Genomic DNA, 22,615 nt, shown 5'->3' with positions numbered 1-22,615 from the left:
AGATGGCATGGAGGATACCTAGACCCCAGGACCCTGCACTCACAGCTGGGGTCTGGATGGGCTTGTTCCCCAGGGTGCTCCACCCCAGAACCTAAGGGTGGTCATCTGTAAGGAGTGATAGAGCTTGTACGAACACTGGGCAGACACTTGTGTAAGGGGTGAAGCTGAGGTGCCCAGGGCATGAGGGCATCAAGCCTGCCTGAGGCCCTGGCGCTCCAAATGGGACTCCTGGTGCCAGGAAGCCTACAGGTGGGTAGACACCAGGGGCCCCCTGCTCCCTGCTCCGTTTAATCTCAGGAGCGTGCAGAACCCTTCAGGGGTGTGAGAGCTGAAAAGAGGGTGTGGGGGGAATTTACCATCAGCAACCCCAGCCTGGAACACGGCAGGGCTGCTTTACAGAAAAGGCATCAGATGAGTTCATCCAAAGAACAGAAACCTCTGCTACACACACACACACACACAGTGGACGACGGCTTCCACCACGACGGAAAGCAAACTGAACCCAGCTGGGACCAGAGAGGAGGACCGCAGCGGGGCAGAGGGCCTCACCCCTTCTTCTCCCTCTGAACCACTCCACCCCCAGACGGCACTCTCTCACCCAGGAAGCGGGGGGTGGGGTGGGGGGGGTAACTGGGGAGTGGAGAGCATAGCTTGGACAAAACCGCGGGACCGGCCAGGTCAGGGCGGAGGGAAAGGTAAGGGTTCAGAGGAGCCAGCAACTCCGCAGGAAGAGGCGGCCACAGAGCCAGGCGAGCTGGTGGGGTGCAGCTGGACCTGGGGGCAGGGACTGGCAGCCAAAGGCAAGAGCAGCTCTCGGCGGACTGAGGCGGCTGCCGGGGGTCTCAGAGCCTGCTTATTTTCAGCATCTGGGGATGTGAGTGTTTCTCCCCAAGGAAGGGCTTCAGACCATTCGTTTTACTTTCTTTGTTCTCTATCCAAAGAAAACTAAACCCCAGCTGACAGAGTCAGAGAGACAGAGCAGGAGACGGGTTCCCACAGCCCAGGGGAGAGGCCCCCTCCCGCCTGCAGGACCCCCGGTCAGTCCTCATTCTCCTCTCCACCCTCAACTCACCCCACCACCTGCCCCGCTCAGGACACACAGCCACTGCAGCTGCCATCCCAGATGATATAAAAGTAGATATCCTACATTTCTCGGACCAGAATGCTATCTGCTTTTAAAGCTAACATGTGAAGTATTTACTATCCCTCAAAAAAGCAAAGATACAAAATGCGTATTGTTTCTCAAGAAACCTGCAGAAGCTGCAAGTGTCCATAGACGTTCTACTAGTAGAAGCTGAGCAGCCCCATCTACATTTATTACAGGGATAGGAATGATGGATTGTGCAAAACCAAGGGTGGGCGCAATGGCCGGGAAAAGGCATGGGCAGGCTCTGTCACCTACTCATATCATGGCCTGAGACAAGTCACTTCTCCTCTGAGGTCCCAGACAAAAGAGTCAACGAAACTACTGTCTTTAAGGCAGTTTGCATTTCACCTATCCATCTTTCCAAGGAGAGACTGTAAGTGCATTCAAATGCACCCGAAGTGAAGTCACTCAGTCATGTCCGAGTCTTTGCGACCCTGTGGACTGTAGCCTACCAGACTCCTCTGTCCATGGGATTCTCCAGGCAAGAATACTGGAGTGGGTTGCCATTTCCTTCTCCAGGGTATCTTCCTGACCCAGGGATCGAACCCGGGTTTCCTGCACTGCAGGCAGACACTTTACCCTCTGAGCCACCAGGGAAGCCAAACACACCTGACACAATGGATTAATTTTCCAGGGTGACTGAGAATCCTGCCCAAGGATCTCAACAGAATAGAGCGATCATTAATGCTGTGAATAATCAATCCTAATCCAAACGTACAAACAAATCCTTGGTAAGAGCAAAACTTAATTTTTAACTAAAAAATGTCGTATTTCCCTGGCTTGGACTTCTCAAAAGAGGAAGAAATGTCAAGTGTGTGTCAGTACAACTCATCAGAAGGTCAAGCTACCAACATGGAGATGTCAGCCAGCAGTCACCTTAGGGGTGGAGGTATTAATAAATCTCACACCTGCATGAGCTCTCAGTTCTTCAAGTACCTTCCAAAGGCCTTTAAGATCAACTCCTAGGGTCACCGGTTCCTCAATTACCTGAACTCCAATGCAGTTCCAACACTATGGCCTCAGGCATCCGTCTGCCCCCCTGCCCACAGGCAACAGCACCTCCGGTCAGCATCTGAGCAGGGAGTGTCACCGGCTGTCTGACACTGGGGACAGCTCTCCTTCCAGCCCTTCCCTGAGGGCCATGTTCTACAGGCCACATACAAACGTCTCCCTGTCGGTGCATGCCAAGCATACAGTCTGGCTCATTACAAAACACTGATGAGAGAAACTTGGTGAACTAGACAAGTTCATTAATGGAAAAAAAAAAAGAAAATTAAGGAAAGGAGAAAATGAGAGATGCTGGCTTGCGCTTCCTGTTCTTCAAGTCCCTCAGTTCAGCCCAGGCCCATCCGTGGTCCTGTCAGGTCACCCTTCCTTCCTGCCGGTTCCCTCGCTGGACCGGCCACGGTTAATCTCTCAGCTACAGCTTACTGCTTTCCAACCGTGTCTGGTGGCTATTTATGGACTCGGTTTAGACAAAAACACACCATGCTGTATTTCTCCTCTGGGAACCAGGCAATGTCCCCACATCCTTTCAGACCAGCTGTGGGATGGGGGTAACACTTCACACATTCTAAAGCGTGTTAAATGATTAAGACTGAGACCATGACCGCTGCCCAGGGCCCCGGGCCTGACATCCCCAGAGTCGTGCGTGGCACTGGGAGTTGCCAGGACTCCAGGGTTCTAGAAATGAGGATGCAATGAGACTGCCTGGCATTTCCTGCCCCTTCCCCTGACCAACCATAGAGTCTGTGGTCAAACACTAACGGCTGAATTATGAGGAACAATCACCATGTGTGCAGCATACCCTGCAGATTACAGAATGCTAGTCAACAAACCTTAAATGCCCACTTGTGTCCGGCAGCAAGCTAAATGCTAGAAGTGATGAGGATGGATGGAGGTTCAGCCCCAAGGAGAGAGACAACGTGTACTATTTCAGCTTCATAACAATCCCAGAGGTAGTTAATGTAGGTGTTACTTCCCTCATTTTATAGATAGTGAAAGTCTGAAGGCAGGAGGAGAAGGGGACAAAAGAGGATGAGATAGTTGGATGGCATCACCGACTCAATGGACATGAGTTTGAGCAAACTCTGGAAGATGGTGAAGGACAAGGAAGCCTGGTGTGCTGCAGTCCATGGGGTCACAAAGAGCTGGACACGCTGAGCGAATGACCAACAACAGACAGTGAAACTGAGGCTCAGGAGATGAAGTACATTTCCTCTGTAAGGAAACAGCACAGACGGGAGGAGCTGTAATTGGGGTGTGACCCCCAGCTTCTGCCTTCCCTCCCCCACGGCACCCAGCCTGACGGGCCCACACTCCCTTCACAGACCCCACGTAGAACCAGCCCAGACAAGAAACCAGAGGTTGGCAGAGGGCTTCCAGGGCGCGTCCTCTGTGACCAGGGCCCCCGGGGAGGTCCTGGCCTCCTCTGAAGGAGCAGGGCGGCCAACTCCACTCGGCCCTCGGAGGCAGGCCGCCGGCGGGACTCAGCACACCCGCGGTGTCCACTCTCTGGGCCTCATGGCACCACTGGTGCTGCCCCACCCCGCAAAGGCCCAATGGGCAGGCACGTGACACCTGTGATTTCCTCCCAGGGGTTCTCCCCATGACCTCAGCAAGGCGCTTCTAGGGCACACTGCCGGCAGGCCCCCAGGGAGCGCGCGTGGCAGACACAGCCGACGACATCCCTGCAAACCCCTCCCCATCTGAGCACAAGGCAAGCCTGAGTGTGTGGTTCAAGTGTATAACTACGTAACCCTATAGATGCCACAACCATCACAGACATGAAAATTGCTACGTGCGGAAAGCTCTGCCGCCCACTTTGGAGACCCAGGGGCAGATGGAGTAGACAGAGAGAGCGTTAAAGGGCAGGGTGAAGCCACAGACCTGCTGTGCAGGCCAAGTTCATGCCAGGTTCATGCCACATTTAAAGTGCTCTCAGAGCAGGATGTTGAGCCTGAAACCTCAAGCAGAACAACAAGGCATTAGGCCCCCATCGGCCGTAAAGAGGGAAGAAACCTGGGTCACGCAGGACACCCCGGGGCCAACCTGGCTCCACCACTAAACTGTCTGTGTGGCCTTGGCCAACGGTCAGCTTCTCAGCCCTGGCCTGGGCTGGCTCATCGGAAAACTCGCCACTGTCCACAGGAATGCTAGCGTGGAGTTTTTTCTAGACTTAAATTCCAGGAGTCTATGCCTCTATGCACATGGGAGTGGATAGATCACAAAGAACGGCATTATTTAACACAAACTTCATCCCTGGATTCAGGGTCCCTGACCATAAGGGACTTCCAATCTAACTGAAATACACAACCTACACATTAAATGGTCCAGGAAAATTCACCAGGTAACTGACTAGCAGACATCGGGGGGTGTTACGGCTAGAATCAGTGAATGCCAGGGAAACAGAGCAAATTCCCATACCTACCAATCACCCGCAACTGACGCCTTCTGCTCAGCGTGCTATGAATTCTCCTGGGAACCCTCTGAGCTGGGGGCATTACCCTTGTTTCAGAGAAGAAGAAAGAGGCTCAAACAATTAGCTCTCACTGGGTCACCTAGCAAGTAGGTGGCAGAAGTCACCAAGAGTCACACCCTCGACTGTGACTCCACAGCCCACGGTCTAACATTTCCTCATATATGAAAACTAAGAGTTCTACATAAATTGATTATCTGGGGGGAAAAAATAACATGGAAAAAACCAAAAGTTTTTTTTTTTTTTAACTAAAAAAAAAAGTTTTAGCTTTAAAACTTCAAAAAATAAACTTATAAAACTTAAAAAAAAAAAAAAAAAAACAACTTATCTTGGTTGGAAATCCCAGAGAAACAAATTTTCTATTGTCCTGTTTTCTTAAATAGAGAATGGAGCACAATTCTGCTTAATGCTCAGGCTCGCTGGGAGCACCAAGACCACCTGGCCTGTAACACCTGGACGGTCCATGTGGGAAGTAGGGCCACCGGGCACCATGCCACAGCCCCGCCCGCGCGCCGCGTCCTCTCTGCCCTCGGCCACCATCCTCCCACTCTGGGCCAGCCTAGACTCCAGGGCGGCTGAGCCGAGGCCTCTTCTGTTGACTTCCAGTTCCTGGACCTGTTTCAGGCAGCCGGGGCTGCTAAGTGTCTGACCCCTAGATATGTGGGGCAAGACTGAGCCTAAGAGCTGGGGGACATGTCACAGAAAGGTAATCACAGACAGAGAGAGCGAGAATGTGTGTGTGTGTGTGTGAGAGAGTGTGTGTGTGAGAGTTTGTGTGTGTGTGAGAGAGTGTGTGCGTGTGTGAGTCTGTGTGTGTGTGTCAGAGTGTGTGTATGAGAAACTGTGCATGTGTGTGTGTGAAAGAGTGTGTGTGTGAGAGTGTGTAAAAGAGTGTGTGTATGTGTGTGTGAGAGTGAATGTGTGTATGACAAAGTGTGTGTGTAAGAGTGAGTGTGTGTGTGTGAGTGAATGTGTGTGTGAGTATGTGAGTGTGAGTGTGTGAGATATAGTGTGTAAGAGAGTATGTATGTGTGAATGTGTGAGTATGCGAGTGTGTGTGTGAGAGAGTGTGTGTGTGAGTGTGAGAGTGTGTGTGAGAGTGAGTGTGAGAGTGTGTGAGTGTGAGTGAGTGTGTGTCCATGTGTCTGTGTGGAGTGGAGGGGGGACCATTTCCGATCAGCCCAGCTGAGCGCCAGGTTTTAACCTGAGGACACCTGCCATGTGCAGTGAGGAGGAGAGAGACCAGGCAAGGACGGGCACTGCTGGCACGTGCAGCAGTAACAGGAACGGCGCCCACGCCCCGAGCACCTGCTCTGTGCCTGCTGCTGGCCCTTGTGCTCTCGGACACCATTTCATTTAACGACTGACTTAGCACCGTTCCCAAACTGTAGAATGAGGACACTGAGGGCCAGACTGAGCTTTTAAGACGGACAACACACAAGACAGCAAGCAGTGGGGGTGAGCTCTGAACCCGGGAACACAAATGCCAGTGCTCCCCCTCCCAGGTTCCTTCCACCTCTCACGCTCCCTTAAAGACCCTTCTCACAGAAAGTGAAAGTGAAGTCACTCAGTCGTGTCTGACTCCGCAACCCTGTGGACTGTAGCCCACCAGGCTCCTCCATCCATGGGATTCTCCAGGCCAGAACACTGGAGTGGGTTGCCATTTCCTTCTCCAGGGGATCGTCCCAAGCCAGGGACCGAACCTGGGTCTCCCGCATTGCAGGCAGACGCTTTTAAAGTCTGAGCCACCAGGGAAGCAGCCAGCAAACCCACAGAAGCACACGAATCAAAAAGCGACAGGAGCACCTGAGGAATAAGGTCCCTGAGGCTGATGTTCTATCAGGGAGGCAAACGGCTAAACCATCAATCACCTGGAGCACAGGAGGACAGGGGACCATCTGAGACTCCCCACCTGAGGCACCTGGTGATGTGGAACTGTGCGGAGATGGTGCCTCTCCCCCAAAGCATAAGGTGGTGGCAAAAGGTACTCGGTCCTATCCAACTCTTTGCAACCACTTGAACTGTAGCCTGCCAGGCTCCTCTGTCCATGAATTCTCCAGGCCAGAATACTGGACTGGGTAGCCATTCCCTTCTCCTTAGGATCTTCCCAACCCAGGGTTCGAACCCAGGTCTCTTGCATGGTAGGCAGATTCTTTACCATCTGAGCCACCAGGGAAGCTCAAAGCACAAGGAGGTCTCCCCCAGCTGACAGCAGAGACTTCAGCCTCATCAAGGCTCCCAGCGGCTGCCTCCTCAACACCCGGCCCCTGCAGCCTGTGGCATCAAAACTCGAGAACAGATGAACTGCTGCCAGGCAAAGAGCTGTCTCCTCAATGAAACCCCCACTGGCTGACGGTTCTGCACACGCCACTTGCACACCAGGCCTTCCCGGGGACAAGCGTTTCCCACACAGGGGTGCCACGGTGGCTGAATGACTGGGATGCAGAGGAAGGATCAAGAACACGGGGGACGGAGGAGCGAGGAAGGCACGCTGTACTGAAGATTACTGAATTGCAGGCATTTTCGCTTAAAAGAATTCTGGACCCAGGATGAAACCTTACATACAGCTGAAGGATTAAAAGTTTCACACCGCTCACCTGCTCAGCAGCATCTGGGTTACTGAAAAGATACGTACACCTTGAACAGTGATTAAATCGCCTATCCTAAATGAGCAGGGAGGGTGAGTCTGAAGAGACTTAGAGAGAATCCCATCCAATTTTTTTGCTCACAAATGGAAAGTGTTGTCCAAAGTCAAGCAGTTTCTGGGGAGCAGACCCACAGCCCCCAGTCCAGAGCTCCATCCTGGCCCCAGGACACAACCCTGTGGTCCTTTCACTAAACTTAAATAACCATCTCCTCCACACACTACTTGTATTAATACGTTCTATCAGCGAGTCAAAGGTGGGGCTCACTCTTCTTGCACCTGGGCCCCAACCATCAACATTTATTGCGACCCCGGTCATGTCTCTGGCTTTGTTCAGAGCACCAGGGAGCTGACGGCAAACAGAAACGAAGTCTCCGGACTTTTCCCGGTGGTCCAGTGGTTAGGAATCCACCAGCCAATGCACGGTACATATTCAATTCCTGGTCTGGGAACTAAGGTCCCAAGTGCCTCAGGGCAGCTAAGCTCATGCACCACAATAACAGAAGCCTGTGCTCCTAGAGCCCAGGTGCTCTGCAACAAGAGAAGCCACCGATGGGAGGTCCACGCACCGCAAGTAGAGAGTAGCCCCCACTCACAGCAACTAGAGAAAACCCATGCGCAGCAGCAAAGATCCAACACAGCCAAAAATAAATAAGTAAAAATCAGAGAACAAGAAACAAAGTCTCTACACCCTTGGAGGGTCCAGAGTCACCCCAGTAGACACAGAAAGTGATACACTCGGGCACGACGCATCAAATAGAGGCAACTGCAAAGCAAGAGCATCACCGGGCTCCCCAAGGCAGGGCCTCCTGTGTCCTCCGCTCACTGCTGGTGCACAGCTCCCTAGGAATACACAACAGTGAAGAGCGTTTCGTCCAGACAGGGAAGTCAGGAAGATGTGATACTCGAGCAACATGTGCAAAAAGACGTAGCAACTGTGTTACAGGACATAATTGCCATTACTTCAAAAAATGCCCCAATATAAATGTATGGCTCATCTTTTAGGGCTTGTGTTTACAGAATGCTCCACACTGAGCATGGTGAGTGACCGAGCAGGCCCAGGATACACTGACTGGTCCTGTAGGCCAGCTCTGGTTCAGGCAGTACCATCCCCCCAGCCCGAGATGTCAAGGAGTTGCAGCGGCAGCACAACCACCCCAGAGTCATCAAAGATCTAGAAAAAAACATTGTCCCCAACAGAGGCAGTACTAGTCTTTCTCAGACCAGAAGCTTTTGTCCAGGAGGATTCCTGCTCTTTGTATGAAAATCAACCCTAGTTCCCAGAATTTCTATTAATAACAATAACAACATCATCACCACCTAAGTACTGAATCCTGACCACAGCTGCACACTGGAAGAGGCACGTGACACGCATTATGACCTTGAGCCTCCTGAGCCTTGAGTCCGCAGTGAAAGTGAAAGGGAAGCCACTCAGACATGTCCGACTCTTTGTGACCCCAAGAACTGCAGCCCACCAGCCTCCTCCATCCATGGGATTCTCCAGGCAAGGATACTGGAGTGGGTTCCCATTTCCTTCTCCAGGGGATCTTCCCAACCCAGGGATTGAATCCGGGTCTCCCACACTGCAGACAGACTCTTTACCATCTGAGCCACCAGGGAAGCCCTACAGTCTGCAGACTGGAGACAAAGGAAACTGCCCCAGCCACACCTACAATGAGAGGTGGAAGCTAACATCCTTCCTGGGCCTGTATGTTTCCTGTCTTGACCTTCTACATCACAGTTAAGTATCCACTTGAAGTCCAGCTTCTTCTTCTTTCTCAAAACTGCCTTGGTTGTTCGGGGTCTTTTGTGTTTCCATACAAATTGTGAATTTTTTTGTTTTAGTTCTGTGAAAAATACCAATCCAAGAACATGGTGCATCTCTCCATCTGTTTGTGTCATCTTTGATTTCTTTCATCGTCTTATAGTTTCCTGCATACAGGTCCTTTGTCTCTTTAGGCAGGTCTATTCCTAGGTATTTTACTCTTTTTGCTGCAGTGGGGAATGGGGCTGTTTCGTTATAACTTCTCTTTCTGAGTTTTCATTGTTATTGTAGAGGAAAGCAAGGGATTTCTGGGTATTAATTTTATATCCTGCAACTTCACTATATTCATTGATTAACTCTAGTAATTTTCTTAATCCTAATCTTAGTGGCTTCTTAAAACCTCATTAGCTTCAAATTCTTTAATGATAAACCTATGTACATTTTCCACTAATTCCCAAAAGCAGACTTCATATACATGTTTCATAAAAACTAACACACATGCACCACTTTTCATTTTGGGGAACAAAGTCTGCTGGCTATTTTTACCACATTATTTCCAGATTATACCTCTCTGTCCCTTACAGCTAGACTGTGAGCCTTGCAAGGTCCATGTTTATACAATTCTCAGCAATTAGCACAGAATACAATCAAATTGCTTGATGAGTAAATGAACAAGTGAATGAGTGAACAAATACACACCAGAGTGACCTACCTACCCATTCATTCTGCCTCCAATTACTCCATCTACAAACGTGACAAGCTTCCATTTCTCCAAGTGGACCCTACCTCCCTGAAAAATAGAGTATATCTTTGGTTTTCCACCTAACTAGATCTTGAAAGTATTTTAATTAAAATTCATCTGCATGACACAGTAAGCAGATGCTTTTTAAAAAAATATCATTTCAACAGTTCCTTTTCTGATTTAGTCACATTTTCCATTTGAGTTCCTTTACCAACTGTGATTATAATCTGTGAACAAAAATGTGCATGGTAGAATTTTTCAAGGCTCACTGGGGCAAAACATTCCTGTTGATGGAAGTCAAAGTACAAACTTTTATTAATCCATATGCCTTTTCTCCATTATACCTGAAGTCATTACTGAGGGTATAATAAAGCCAGAATAAAGAAAATACACAAGGCCACTTATGTATCTTGTATGAGCAAAAATTTGATTTTTATGTTACTGGGCCTCAGTTATATCCAAGCAACGAATACTCTCCAAGCTCTCATATCTAATGGTCTGAAAACATGTAAAGTCTCATCTGACAATCGTTACACAATCAAAAGCTGCTTCCCCAATATCATGCTGCCCTGCAGAGGGCAATTCTCCTCCATAAAAGAGGTAGGAAAAGAAAGAAAAGTTGAAACAGAAAAGGAAACAGGGAAAAAAAGATAATAAGATGGTGATCAGCTGTGAATTCTCTCTTTGAATCTACCCTGGAACTACAAGGAGACACAGGCCTTTGGATCCTCTTCTAACAATGACCTTTGTTATTGTTGGTTAGTTGCTAAGTCGTGTCCAACTCTTTGTAACCCCATGGACTATAGCCAGCGAGGCTCCTCTGTCCATGAGATTTCCCAGGCAAGAATACTGGAGTGGGTTGCCAATGCCCTCCTCCAGGGGATCTTCCCCACCCAGGGAACAAACCCGTATCTCCTGCACTGCAGGTGGATTCTTTACCACTGAGCCACTGGGGAAGGCCAACAGTGATCTAGCCACCAGCTATTCTCTCCAAAGGCTTCAAACAGAAGGCTCAGAAAACACAAGATGTTCATTCCAGGTCAGGCTGCAAGACTGTCAAGCACCCATCACCACCATACTGGACACAGCTGCTACAGAGCTGGGACTGGCCACCATCTGTTAGCACCCAGCCTCCTAAGGTCTGATCCTCCCAGAAGGAAAGACTTAGAAAAGCAGATCTCCAGAGGTTACTGTAAAACCTTGGTGCTTTGATTCAGCAAACATATTTACCTTGCCTGACCCATGTGTTGGCAGTGGGTTGCGTGCTGGAAGGGCACTTGACAGTCTCAACCAGGGACTGAGCCTGCACTTCCCAAGATCCAGGCCAGAGCAGATTTTATTTGTAAACCACCAAAACAGGCTCCCATGAGATCCCAGCCCAAACACAACACCCATCACTACTGTCCGGCCAAAAAAATAACGTTCATTCCAGCATAGAACATAGACCTCTCACCTCACTTCCAAGACAAGAAATACACACACACTAAACCCCTGTGAAATACCCTTTGTACCTTCATCTCCTTTGTTTCATACAAAGAAACTAGGGCTAAACAAGATAAACCACCTTGCCCAGAAGTACAGAACTAACGGCAGAATCAGGCTTGAAATTCACACATGTCTGTCCAGTAACAAAGTTCTCAATCAGTGTAATAGGCGGCCTGAAACATTAAACTTATTTGGACTTGAACACATGCCACCAGGGAATTCTGTGTCTGCCAGCCCTCAACCCTGTTTGTGCCTGTTGAACTCATCCTTTGAGGCCTTTCTCTCATCTCCCTTTCCGTGTTTTAGCAGGATGTCTGGCATGATGTAGGTGCTTAGTAAATGTTGACTGTGTCCACAATGGGAAAATTATGGGACACTTTGCTGTGAAGGCATGAGCATTTACTTAAATCAGTTCATTTTCAAGTACGTATATATATAGCCAACTCCAATTGTGTATAAGGAACTCATAATCAAACCGTAGCTTAGCATACACAGGGGCAATAGGTGGGTGATGGCTTACCAGAAAACCTTTCACTGAAAACTATTAGGCAAGTAAAGAATGTTTTACATGCCAACAGTTCAACCCAAATTCTACAGTACCAACATCGCTGCTTAATATTAATAAAATATGCTCCTGGACACACGCTGACAGAGGCATAAAAAGACAAAGTTACGTTTACTAAAGAGGGAAAAGAGGTGGAGGAGGGATGAAGTAGAAGTTAGGGACTAGCAGATATACAAACTACTATATATAGAACAGATAAACAAGGTCCTACTGTATAGCACAGAGAATTATATTCAATATCTTATAATAAACCATAATGGAAGAGAAAAAAATCAGAAAATGAAGTGCAGCTAATCCTCAAATCCCAATATGACACAAAATCTGTGCTTACCCTACACATAAGGCTTCCATACCAAAGGGTAGTACAGCATTAAAAATGTAATGGAACTCACCACTTTTTAACAAGCTAAAAAAGGAAAACCATATGGTCATTTCAATCGATGCAGAAAAAGCATCTGACAAAATTAAACACCCATTCATGTCGGAAAATCCTCAGCAAACCAGAAACAGAAGACAACCCGATAATGGGCTTACAGAAGATGCCTGCGGCTATGTAATGCTTCACAGTGAAAGAATGAACGCTTTCCCTGTAAGATCAGGAGCGAGCCAGAGATGCCCACTCCCCCTGCTGATGTTGCACTGGAGCACCCAGGAGTGCAGTAAAGCAGGAAAAAAAACAAGACAAACAGTAACGGAAGGAGGTAACACTTGCTATTCACAGATGACATGATCATCTGAGCAGAAAATGCTAAGGAACCTACAAAAAAGCTACAAGAACCACCAATACCGTAATCTGAAACAGGAGGAAACTTTTGCAGAGGTGATAGAAGTTTTGCATCGTAATTGTGGTGCCGATTACATGACTATCTGTCAGCGTTCACTGAATTGTTCTCTTAAAGGTGGTACATTTTACTACATGTAAATCACATCAGGATAAAGCTGACCGCAACAGGAAACACTCAGCCACTCCTTGCTTGCAGGCTGCAGGCCTGCACCCTCCTCCCCACTGGGACACAACACTGTACTTACAAGACCTAAAATGCTTCAAGCTCTGCGGTTTCCCTGCCTTGAAGGGGGGTTTCTGACTTATAAATCAGAAAAGACTCTTGAGAAAGACATTTTTAAGTAACGCAGGGATAAAACAACTTCCACATAAGGACAAACGTGACCAGGAGGGACACAGCTTTAGAAGGGGACTGAGCGTGGCTGCTCGGAGGATGCTGCTGCTAAGTTGCTTCAGTTGTGTCCGACTCAATAGACGGCAGCCTACCAGGCTCCCCAGTTCCTGGGATTCTCCAGGCAAGAACACTGGAGTGGGTTGCCATTTCCTTCTCCAAGGAAGATGGGCGTTGACAAAGACCTGAACGTCAGGACCCAAACGGTTCGCATCTCCAGGGGCCCCTAGTCTAGCTCTCTGGTGTCACAGGCAAGCAGACAGAGGCTCCAAACAGAGGACGAGTGACTAGTCCAAGAGAACACAGACGTTTCTACCGAAGACCAGAAGGAGATGAGTTTCTGTTTTAAAGATGGAACAAACGCAAAGCCGCACTGTGTAACTTGAACCTGCAGTGTGTGTGCGTCGTCAGGAGACAGTGCGTGTGAAAGACCCCTAAGCAGCCCGTCCAGGAGCAATACCAGGAGTGCCGGAATCTAGATTCGAACCCAGGGTCAGAGGCAAGGGCTACCCACTCGCCACTGCCTGGTCGCAGAAGAGAAAAAAACAACAGAGAACACGAGACAGCCACGCAAGACACCATCTGGGCTCCACGCCTGCCACGGAACTGCACACGTGGGCCCACAAGGCAGACACAGGATGCCACACACCAGCCAGGACCTCCTCAGTCTTACCGCTTGCTCTTATTTGGGAATAGGTGCAAGACCCCTTTCAAACTCTATCTGACCGTCCACTTGTCCGGACAACCACTCCTCAAATCCAAGGCAGATGCTGGGTGCCTGCCTACTGTGTGTGCTGCGTGCGCCTCACCAGAAGATCAAGACCAGTTCCCATCCTCCTGGAGGGCCAGAATCCAGCATTCCAATTCCACAGCGGACAGACCAAACGGGGACTTCCTAAACAGCAGAAGGAAGCAGAAGCATCCTCATCTTTCCAAAGACATCACCTTTTAATCCAAAATTCACAGTAAAGTAAGAAAGGTCTCAGTCTAGCCCTAAGACATGACGGCGTTTTCACTTTTGAAAGGCCAAAGCCAGAAAGCAACATTAACAATCAAAGCATATACAAACCAGGGATTTTTTCCCCCCCTACTTCTTTTTTTAAGAAGATTCTACCCATGCAAGCCAGAAATTTGGGTGTTTTCCTGACTTCCCACCCCTTCCTCAGCCTCCGCAGTCAAGAGGTCACTGAGACTTGTCCCTCTTGTCTGTTTCCTCCCCATCCCCTGGCTCTGGCCCAGGCTCAGACCTCATCCTCTTCTCTCACCAGCCTCTCCCTGGCCAGCCAGCCTGTCTCCCTGCTTCCAGCCTCCGAGGGCTCTTTCTGACTCAGACCTTGCCCTGTCCCTGTCCTTTCGCTCAAAAGCTGGCCACACCTCCCTACACAAACAGGATAAAGTCTAAGCTCTTCAGCTTAAGGCAGAACTTTAAATGAGAGATAAATCAGAAGTCAACACATTCTCAGAAGCAAATAAACACTTTTTATCTGACACAGAAAAGGAGACAGAAAAGCAAGAGGAAAAAAAGGATTTTAATTCTGCTGGAAATAAATTATAATTCCAAATTTTACAGGCAGGGCATTTCAAAAAAAGCAAAATGTATCATGTAACTCTCATAGCTACATGTACATACACAATAATGGGGTGATGGGTTGCCTTTTTTTTTTATTCTATCAATCTTTATGCTTCCCTTTACCTCTCTAGTGAAAAGTCTTCCTATTTTTACAGATACTGAATTAAGATTTTTTAAGTGCAGATACTTATAAAAGTAAATGAAATTCAAGCTCTTTATATCAGTACTAAAGCAGTTTTAATTTTATTAATCTTCATATCATAAAAGTAAGGTATCAAACTATACCCCAAAGGAGGTCATTTAGTATTCTGCACAGCACAAGGTTAAAGGACAGAAAGAATAACACAGGGAGAGATGAGAACATGCCAGGAGTTTAAGAGGATCAGCACTTTAATGCAATCCTTTGAAGGTCTTGATCGACTTAATACATCCGAGTGCCCTGAAATCATGATCCTCACTTCACGGCACTTGATTAAGCTTCAGCTTATGAGAATTCCTAAACAGTCTTCATCCTGTCCCAATTTAAGAAGAAACTCAGGCCCACCAAGACCCTCCCTCATCTCACCAGGGAAGCAAGAGCCACCGGGGGTACAGATAGCTGCCCCCTGAGCCCCCCAAGTCTCCCAGGACCTGACTACCTTCCAGCCCTGCAGTTCTGGGCACAGCACTAATAACACCCAGGAGCCGCCCTGCACACTGGAGGGGGTTCAGGAGCATCCCTGACCTCCACCCACTGGACACCAGCAGCACCCTGCTCCTCCCCCAGCTGAAGCCATCCAGCATGTCTCTAGATGTTGCCAAAAGTCCCCTAGGAGGCAAACCTGCCCAGGCTGAGCGGCTCTGTGCCAGCCTAATCCGACCACCCTCACCATTCACACGAGGGCATTATCAGCCTCCATTCTGCACCCCATGCCAGGTACCCCACCACCACGGCCACCCTCGGGGTTCAGAGTCTTGACAAAACAGCCTGACTGGCTCCTCACATGTTGCCACCAGCCCCTGGGTCCAGCCCCACATCACAGTGGCCAGCCCCTCCCACACCAGTGCCCACTCCTCCCATCTAAACCTGGCCAACCCCCCAACCCCAGCCCACTTCACAGCTCAAGTTCAGCCTCTCCTATTTTTTTTTTTTTCTATTATTTCACCACCTAATGTATTGAGCTCTCCAATCAGCCTGCCAGAAGGCCTCGGGCCATACAGAAGACAGCCATTGCATGATGATTTAAAACATCCGGCCTCTGTTAGAAGGAGGAAGGCCAATAATAAAAAAAACCGAATAGCAGCAGTTCATGGTAAAATCAGACTATCCAAGGGAAGGGCCAGCTGACTGCACTGTGTGCGCTCTGGGTGCCCTGAGAGGCCGTCCCCATTTCTCTAATTCTCTCAACAACACTCTGCAAGCAATCGGTCCAGGGCACCGGCCAGAGGCTCCACCACGGCCTCCCCGATGGCACAAGCAGTGGGGCCACCCACTTGGTTCAAAAGGTCACCTGACTCAGTCAGGTTCAAACTTCAGGCCCCGTATCTAATTCCATTAATCCCGTCATCAGTCACGCTGCAGCCAGCCACACATAGGTCCCTGCCTACAACACGAGGAGGGAGATTCCAGTGGGCACAATCGGGTCAAGGCACTGAAACCCCACATGTGGAGAAGTTCAGATGGGTACACAGCAGGGAGGGTTTTCTGGAGGTTTTCTTCTTCAGAAAAGCAGAGCCGTCTGGTGCCCGCACCATACATCACAGGCAGCACCCTTCACACCATCCTGAAACGCCTCCCCTGGGACTTCCCCAAACAGAATGTGCTCCGTCAGTGAGTCATGAAAAACAGGGTATTTCTAGAAATCCACTGGAAGGAAGGTGTGGGAGAAAACTTCCAAAGAGAGGGAACAGAAGGACAATATGCAAAGCTAATTAAGCGTTCACAAGGCTGGAAGTGGGCCCTCCTGGCCCCACCATGCTGGTCAGCCTTCCTCGAACTCCTGCTCAACTCAAGAGTCCAACCCTCTGATTCCTCCCAACAGACCCACCTTTCCTCCACCCTGTGATATCTCCCATCTAGTCCAACCCTGGGCTTGGTAATTGATGAGAGCCCCAGTTAGCTCCAGGAGCTAATCAAACGGGACTGATGGTCAGCGCCCGGGTGGTGTCTCCTCCAACTAAGGCCTCCCAGGGCCCCACAGGAAGTCATCTCTGTTATCAGTGCTCTTCGAGGACACTTAACACATGTTACTTTCCATGAGTATAATTTGTGTACCATCTTATCTCCCTCCGCCAGGCTGGAGTAGCAGTGCCAGCTGCCACAAGCCCTCACCACGCAACAGGCTAAGTGTTCTGACAGGGGTTTTCTAACTTGATTCTCACACCAATCCTCATCCAGGCAGCGTTATGACCAGTTCGTCCATTGTATGGATTTAGGAAGCTCAAGCTTGGTAGGAAGCTTGAGGGAGGCAGCAGAGTGTTATGATGAGAAGCATGGACTCAAAAAGTCAGAGTATCTGGGGTGGAGATTCCAGCTTTGTGAGTGCCTAGCTCAATGATCTTAGGAAAGGGACCTAATCTCTGTGTCCCAGTTTCCTCCTCTTTCAACGTGGGGATGACAACAGTACCTACTACCCACACGGTTGTTGTAAGGACTGAATAGGTTTAACACATGCATTAACTGGTGAAATCAGTGGTGGAGTCCAAGTCCAAGGCTCAGGGATAACATAAGCGCCTCTTAGGCACGAACCACATCTCATCCATTTCGTCATTTCTGCAAAACTATGGGTCCCAGGCCACCATACAAGTTTTAGAAGTGTCATGTTACTAAGAGAGGGAAATATGAAGAATTCATATGGTTTCTTTAAAAATAGTTTATAAACAGTAAAAAAACAACCAGGGCTTACAAAAGAAAGAAGTTGAAAAAGCAGACCAGCCTCTCATCATGATAACCCTGTAATCCTGGCAACCATTCTGAGAATGTTTATTTTGGAGGCCTTAACAAATAAATAAATTTCCACAAGGCAACAGTCCAAACCAGAAAACAGGGTGAGATAGGACAGGTGATAACCATTGCTTCTCAATTCCTTTACCATCTGATAGACTCTTCAAGGTCCCAACATAATTCCAGCCTTTGTCATAACTGTCACATAGACATCAGATCACTGTCACCAAAGCAACCCTGGAGATGAACCTCCAAGCTCTCTTGGACAATAGTTAATTGACTCACAGTTTTAAAGCTGTGTCTGTGAATTACTCTAACTCCAAACTACTCTGGATCCACTGAGTAAAAGAAATAAGGAACCACACTCTCCACTTTTACTAAGCAGCAATCTGGAAACATACAGGGAATCCCAGAGCCCGTCTGGAGATGGATATAGAGAGAGGCTGGGCACATTTCTAACCCTGGATCCGAACCCCTGCAGGCAAGCAGCAGCCTCAAGCCCTGTGGAACTGAGCCATGCAAACATGCTCTCACTTTTCCAGGGATCTTCATTCACTAATAAAAATTTTCAAGCAGTACCCTCTAAGAATTAAGTGTCTTCACTATAGCCAGAGAAACAAGATTTCTTTGGGGAGGAGCGGGGAGCCCTACCACACAGCTTCCAAGATCCCAGTTTCCCCACCAAGGGATCAGACCCCAGCCCTCGGCTTGGCAAAGTCCTAACCGCTGGGCCGCCAAAGAATTCCCGAGAAACAAGATTTCTATGAACCAACAGCACCAGTGCTCATGGATCACGTGTTTCACTTCCTGCAATCCAAATTGTATTTGCTGGCCAGTTTTATTCATTCAACAAATGTGCACTATTAATGGACTGTGTGCCAGGCACAAGGCACAATTCTGGGCGCTGGAGATGCATCATTAACTGAGACAGCCAGGAATCCCTGCCCCCACGGAGCTGATGATCTAACGAAGGGAAGAGGGAATTAGAAAATAAATTAAAACTATAATAACTGGGGCTTCCCTGGTGGCTCAGATGGTAAAGCATCTGCCTGCAACACAGGAGACCCGGGTTCGATCCCTGGGTCGGGAAGATCCCCTGGAGAAGGAAATGGCAACCCACTCCAGCACTTTTGCCTGGAAAATTCCATGGACTGAGGAGCCTTGTAGGCTACAGTCCATGGGGTCGCAAAGAGTCGGACATGACTGAGCGACTTCACTTTCACTTTTCACTTTCATAACAACTAAGTAAGTTATGTCCTAGGTTATGAGGCGCTAAGAGCTGTGCAGGACAAGAGATGGTCAGAGGGCTGGCAGCAGGGAGCTGGTTTAAATGGTGGTCAGGGTAGGACATTGAGGAGGTGATGTTTATTTAAAAGAGGTAAGAGGGTGGGGTGAACCGTGTGGATGGGCAGTGAGGAGAGAAGATGGTTCTGGGCAGAATGAACGGCGGGGAAAGGTTCTGAAGTAGAGTCCCCGGGAGGCAGTGTGGGGTCGGGGAGCAGGGTGGTGGGGTTGGGTCGGGAAGACAACACAGGGTCCCTCATCAAGGGACTTTCACTCTAAGAAAAACTGGTATGACTCTGCACCTCCCATCCCTCCAGCCAGGACTCGCCACTTCCAGGAGGGAAGATGCGGACCGAACACCAGCAACAGCAACTCCTTCGCCAGATCACACCTGGTGACTGGCACGCACTCAGCAGACGGCAAGCCTGCTTTGTGACTCAAACCCACATTTATATGAAGCCCAGGCTGCAACCACACCAAACGCTCCTCAGTTCAGTTCAGTCGCTCAGTCGCATCTGACTGCCTGCAAGCCATGGACTGCAGCACGCCAGGCTTCCCTGTCCATCACCAACTCCCAGAGTTTACTCAAAATCATGTCCATTGAGTCGGCTTTGCCATCCAAACGGGGCTCAAAGTTAGATGTGACTCCACACACATCCCAGAGCAAGCGGAGGCAGTGAGGAAGAGGGGATCACAGGTCAAGTCACAGAGCCTGGGAGCCCAGTCAGGAATCAAGGGGAGACTGTCACCTGCCTCCTGGAAGTGGCAAGTCCTGGCTGGAGGGATGGGAGGTGCAGAGTCGTACCAGAAAAATCCTTCCAGCAGACGGAATGCCGCCCACCTGCCCTGCGGCTGGAAGAGGAGTTCCTCCCGCCAGACTGGTATATAAGAGGAAACAGGAAGTCAGAGGCTCGGGAAAGTAACACACAACCACAGAGCAACCTGATCTCCTCTCTGAAAACGGGCAGGTGGTTGTGCTGTCAGGAGGCAGGAAGCTGACCTGTCCCCTGCCACTGGAACTAGCCAAGGACCCCCTCCACCTCCGCACACAATGCCCGGGCCCCACGAAACCCCGTGGTCCTCTGGTCAGAGCACTGGATAGCTGGGCCTCACAGACCCCATGGTCCACACTCAAGAGTGTGGACAGCTGGGCCCCCATGAACCCTGTGGTCCACACTTGGAGCGCAGACAGCCGGACTCTGCACAGAGATCGTCTTGTCCCCGCCACAGAGATGCCACTGCCTCCTCCACGTTCTAGTCAAGACCCTGGTACATCTGCCTGATCTGACTGAAAGGATTCTTCCATTGATTATGAAATGCAGATGCTTTCCTGGTAATCGACCCTAAATAGGGGGAAAAACCTACTCTGCTTCTCCCATACCTGCCCTCACTCCCAGACTAGATGGGAAACAAGAAACATCCTCTTCACCCAGTAGCTCAGGAGACACAGGGACTATATTTAGCATCCTGGTTCTTGGCAGAACCCAGGTCGGCGTGCGGAAGCCACTCTCCATCCCCGTCACCCTCCCCTTCACGAGGCTGCATCTACCTGGGGACAGCGCCCCACAATCTGGTTGTAGGACTGCCCTCTGGGGAATTGGTCCCAGCGCAGATTTTTCTTGCTCGTGCTAGAGATGTCACAGGGCCCAGGCTCAGCCCACGGCTGCTGTTAAGACTTCTGCATGGGCAAACTCACTTGCTGGGGTCAGGGCTGACCCAGGCACACAGCAGCAGGCTCATCTGAGTGGTAGCGGCAGGCTACCACTCACCATCACTCCTCCGCTGGGTCCCCTATAAGAAGACCCTGAGCAAGCAAGCCTATTGGCTCTCACAGGATGTCATGAGTGACTTGGCGTTGCCGTAGCAACCACCTCTGCATCTTACCGTATTTATCAAACCATACTGTAATTGTTTGTTTACTCATCTGTTTACACAGATGAACCATGTGAAACTGTGAACGCCTAAAAATCCAGGATGCTCTTCACTCACATGAGTAAACGCCCAGTGCTGGAACGGGCCAGGGAGACCTTCAATGAATGATGGGGGAAAAGCAAACACAAGCATCTCCTCTTGCAGAAATCCCCTCTATTGCAGAAATCATAAAGCTGCTCTCGACCAATGCCTTCCGTCCTCCTAGAGCAAGGCTAGGACTCTTTACTCCACATGCTCATTTCTCTCCCAGCCACACGGACAAAGAGCCCAACACTGCCCCACCCCAAGCAAGAATCACCCACTGGGCACAGCCCTCCAGAGCCCTGCGCTATCTTATCTTTCTGCATGCAACCAGTCTCCCCTCTTGGGCGCAAGTACTTAGTCCCCGACCTAGAAGAGTCTCACCTCCTGCTATCATTCATTCTCTCATTTACTCAGCTCCACCTTGGGCTCAGGTACTTAGTCCCTGTTCTGGAAGAGTCTCACCTCCTGCTATCATTCATTCTCTCATTTACTCAGCTCCACCTTGGGCTCAGGTACTTAGTCCCCTTTCTAGAAGAGTCTCACCTCCTGCTATCATTCAATTCTCCCATTTACTCAGCAAATATCCCAGAGGGCTCTTTTGTGCATTAGGCTTTGTTGCGCGCTACCTAACGCCTGATTATGCTTCCAGACCTAGCAAAAGTTCAGGTCCTGCAGGAAGCACACTGGCCACCGGCCTCTCCCGCCACGCTAGTGGCATGGTCGGGAGGGCAGGGACATCTACCCACTGGGCAGCTTGCCCCAGCACCCAGCTCAGCAAGGGTGGGCACACAGTCCTTAGGTGGGTTAACTGCCAGATGGGGAGACCCCACGGTCAGGGCTCAGGGGAGAGCAGAGGTGAAGATAGAAGAAGCGGGGCTAATACCGCTGTCATGACCACTAGGTGAAGCACACCCAGTCCCAACGTTCCCCCACCAGGGCTGAGTGGGGTTCACCAGGCACACGGGCCCCTATCCCACCAACTCTACTGACTAAACCCTTCTCTCTCACAACCTGTCTGGATTCTCTGTCCCTGAATTTGAGATGTAATGTAATTGCCAGAAGGAGAAAAGAAGGACTCAATGTTAAAAAGGAAAAGATAACTTTCTTCCCAAAGCAGTCCCTTGTCTCAGCGCCACACCCTGACCCCCCAAACTGGACTAAGACCCCTCTTCTCTGCTGAGTCACTGCACTACCCTGACCATCCACTTTCACCCTGCCCTCAATCAGGGCATTTCCACGTGGGGAGAAGACAGTCAAGGCCTTTAGGAGAGAGGCATGCACTCACTCACTCTGGAAGATGTGGAATCTTCCATCTCTGGTGCGACAGCCCCATAGCCAGCTTTGGAGCTGCTGGAAATGTCACAGAAATTCAGCAGGAATTGTACTTCACCATTGTGAGGATGAAACAAAAATTTCAGTTATATAACACTACTGAGAAACAGTATCATTCATAATGTCTTTGTCAACCAAGCAGCATAAATTTACATACATTAGGTATCAATAGAAATCATTTGCATTTGGGCATGCCAACTCATATACACATTCTGTTGTCCCCTGGGAGTCTGAGAAACTCAGTGTTCAAACGGCACCATCGTTTTCGCCTGTCTGTGTGACAACCAGATGGAAAGAGACCATTCATTTGTCGATCACTGATCAGCTCCACTCAGGAGGAAGGGCGCTGCTTACTTGTCAAGCATAACAAAAATATATCCTCTAGCAGCCCCTAAATGAGCCCAGTTCTCCTTCAGCCACCAAAGTGACCTTCCCCAAAGAAAGAGATCTACAGTCAAATATCAGAACAGCAACAAAAAGGACTGAGAAAACTGTAAAAATGTGGAATATGATTATAGACCCAAAGACTGGGTACCACATAGCTATCAC

The 22,615-nt window shown here is 49.4% G+C and overlaps 1 protein-coding gene across 1 annotated transcript in view; it reads right to left on the bottom strand.

The window, feature by feature from the left end:
- ASAP2 (ArfGAP with SH3 domain, ankyrin repeat and PH domain 2) overlaps positions 1-14,302 on the bottom strand; it is a 137,756-nt gene extending 123,454 nt beyond the window's left edge. The window contains exon 1 of the mRNA XM_010852043.1: positions 14,267-14,302. The gene's annotated coding sequence lies outside the window, so the exon portion shown is untranslated. The remainder of the gene's footprint in view (positions 1-14,266) is intronic.
- Positions 14,303-22,615: the final 8,313 nt, after the last annotated feature.

This window comes from Bison bison, unplaced genomic scaffold (genome assembly GCF_000754665.1).
Source record: "Bison bison bison isolate TAMUID 2011002044 unplaced genomic scaffold, Bison_UMD1.0 scf7180017864307, whole genome shotgun sequence".
Lineage (NCBI taxonomy): Eukaryota > Metazoa > Chordata > Mammalia > Artiodactyla > Bovidae > Bison > Bison bison.
Note: the sequence above shows the minus strand (reverse complement) of the source record. Positions and strands in the feature narration are given on the sequence as shown.